The sequence below is a fragment of the Gymnodraco acuticeps genome, unplaced genomic scaffold, assembly GCF_902827175.1.
Source record: "Gymnodraco acuticeps unplaced genomic scaffold, fGymAcu1.1, whole genome shotgun sequence".
NCBI classification, from domain to species: domain Eukaryota; kingdom Metazoa; phylum Chordata; class Actinopteri; order Perciformes; family Bathydraconidae; genus Gymnodraco; species Gymnodraco acuticeps.
Genome location: NW_022992261.1, coordinates 66,027 through 69,132, shown reverse-complemented (window position 1 = coordinate 69,132; position 3,106 = coordinate 66,027). Strand labels below are relative to the sequence as shown.

General features: G+C 38.9%; 1 long non-coding RNA gene across 1 annotated transcript; it reads left to right on the top strand.

Annotated features, from left to right (window-relative positions):
* Positions 1 to 1,002: 1,002 nt before the first annotated feature.
* Positions 1,003 to 2,049, top strand: LOC117540336. The gene is made up of 3 exons (XR_004568156.1): positions 1,003 to 1,043; positions 1,607 to 1,657; positions 2,030 to 2,049. It is a non-coding gene; the product is annotated as an uncharacterized LOC117540336 (long non-coding RNA).
* The last annotated feature ends 1,057 nt before the right edge of the window (positions 2,050 to 3,106 follow it).

The following is a 3,106-nucleotide window of genomic DNA, read 5'->3' as shown; positions in this document are numbered from 1 at the left end:
AGGACTTTCACTGTGACATACTCTCAGTGCATCTGCAGGCCTCCTCACCTGCACGGCCAGCATTCTCCAGTCTGGCCTGTGCCAGGAATACATCACAGCACTGTTTGAGAACATCACTGGGGTAAACAACAGGGCCCTTTGGTCTTCCTGTAAAGTTTTAGAGTATGGAGCCATCGCTGTGCTTTATCTACTTGTGTTTTTGGTGATTAAAATATGTGTTTTTCCCCCGCATGGCAAGAGCTCAGTCTCCCACAACGGCAGATCAAATGCAGTCTGTGAGCAACAATATGGCAAAACGGAACAACAATGCCCACTGCTCATACTCCCACTGGTACGCATCTCGTGGCCATGCTGAAAAATTCCACTTTGGCAGCGCTTTTCAGTCTCCAGGCTTTTTCCTTTTTTTTACATTTACAACCATATACATAAATGTTAGCATTACAGTTATTTTATCCACTTATCTATCAAGCTGCCTGTGTTAGTCTGTGTTTTGTTCTGTCTTCCTGACTGTCTGTCAGTGGGTGGAGGAGGAAAGTGGTCAAGGAAGAGCTTAATGTAACTTTTTTAACTGTTGCGTAGTGCATCTTATTCTATCAAATCATAATTATTTTTTAATGTAATTATTTTTAATTCACATCTTTTAAGTGACGAGTAGACATAGCTAAAGAGTAAAAACAGAAACATATTTATCTATCTATCATCCGTCTTCTTATTTAATCTAATGTCTTTTTTAGCAAAGGTCAGGCCTCTCTCAGTGCATGTGATTCAGTTATTTCTTGATGTAACAGGAAGAGGAGTGCAGAGCAGATTCACCAGAGATGTGACTCACCCCAACTCAGAAACTCGCCACTAAACGCGCCACAAGCCAGCAAACTAGCAAACCAGTCAACGCCACTACAATACAAATGAACAGTACATAGGTAAGTATGGTGCTGTTAGTGATATACATAACTCACATATTTTAATGAACCTCATGTGACTTGTATTTGTCTTCCCTTTAGCTCCCAATAATGGCACAACTAAGCTACAAACCAAGCCAACAGGTAACAATCTGCACCCGTCACATGTTTGAACATCATTGAGTTAGGCGGGTTAAAAGACCATAAGCACTCCAGTATGCTATAACACCACCTTACCATAGTTAAGGCTTACAGTAAGCTTTCTCCCCTTTAAAACTAATTATGAGTTAATTAGAAAATGTTAAACTCCCTGTCCTTGTTGAGATATACTGTACAGTACAGAGGAGCGTTCTGCTGCAATTTACAGACCAGAGAAAGGGAGAGAACTAAGTGAGAGCAACAGAGAGAGAAAACGCTGATATGTGTTTAAAAAGTGTCAGCCTACATTTCCTAAGAGAGCCATTTCACTAAAATATTCAGAAATTCAATTAATATGTAGCATAGGAATGCACCTGGAATTTAGTGAGAGATAATTAAGTATGGCTAAGATAAGGAGTCAATATGACCAAAGACAAATATGCTTCCATATAAACTATGAAACTATGCCCTTGCATTCTTTTTGCATTAAATTCGGACAGAAAAGGGATCCATAAAATCAAAATGTCATGAAAACTAATGTTTTTACTGTCTATATTTTGTATCCACAGTGACATCTTCCCCATCCACAACTGGGAAAGCCACCAAAGTTGTTGCCTGGGGTGAATACAAATGTTACTACTTCATATTAGCTTAAATGCCACAGGCGTTGCGGTTTCGTTGTTTCTCATGGCAGACTGACAGTATCACAATTCCTGTCTTCCAAACAAAACCCATGGCAGAGTGGTAGAACAGAGCTCCTCACGGCCTCTCTTGCCGGTAGATGAATGCTTGAGTGTACCTTATGCAAAGAGAGATAAGATATGTGTGACCTCATGCTGTGCTGTGCTGTGTTCCCACACTGATAGGGTTTTATACAACAGCATGTCAGAGAGGACGGTAGATCTGTCTTCTATCTCTGACTGTTGTTACCCGGTGATCCTTTCTCTCTTTGCTTTTCCTCAACTCAATACTTTACTTTCTGCTTCTTATAGACCCGGAGCAGGATAAAGATTCACCTATGGTAAGAAGCTATATTTGCCTTTTCTGTGTGTTATTACCTGTTGCCAAATGTATTTGTCTAATATCTAGTCAGAATATGTCTTTACATTGATACAAGACATAATAACTGAAGATGGTAACAATGCAGTGAGATATAGGGTCTTGTTTTTAGACAATGCATCTTCAAGACTCTTGAAAACATCTTATTTTGAGTTGTATCTCAAATGAAACAAGTTCTTTAAGCTGCTGTGGTTAATCTTGTTTTAACAAATACATCTTACTTGATTTAAAAAACAAAAACAAATTCTTATTGGAAAATCACCAACTAACATCAGAAAACTAACATTTCCGTCTTATTTGGAATAACATTTACATGATCCTGGTCAAATATAGTTCAAAATGATTTTCCCAGCTAATGAATGAATCTCCTTTATCTAAATATCCCATCTTATTTCAAGAAATCTAACCAAGCAAATCTTCACTTGTTCTATTGGCAGATTTGTTTGACTTATTACAGCGAGAACACCTTGTTTTCATTATTCTTTTACTTGATTTTGGAGCAGTTTGTTCCAGTGTGGTCTTGATTCATGTGTTATATGTCCAGATTAGTCCCTGCGCTATGCTGGACTGACCATCGCAGCAGCCTTTTCATTGTGGGCATCATGGTCATTGGCTGTAAGTGTGGCTCTGCAATTCACTTTATTCTGTTGTTAATCACTGCAATTATAGCCCACTGCACTCCTAACTCTTTTGCTTATCTCTGTCTGCAGGTGCAGGATCTGTCGGCTGCCCAACTGTCACAAGAAGTCATCTAAGTAAAAACTTTCTTTCATTCAAGTTAATGTTCAAATGTTTTATATGTTTGCCTTGTTTGAGAGGTCCATGATTAGCACAAGGGCTGAGTTATGTAAGACAATGGAAGCTGATGCAAAAGTAATGTTAACTAAATTACAGTTGTGAGCAGGAAGCCCTGCTTATATTGCAAGGTGGGGGAAGTGTGGTAGAATGAGTTAGGTAATTTATATCACAGGCTGCCGGGTGATATATGGCAAACAATCAGTCATGTCAGA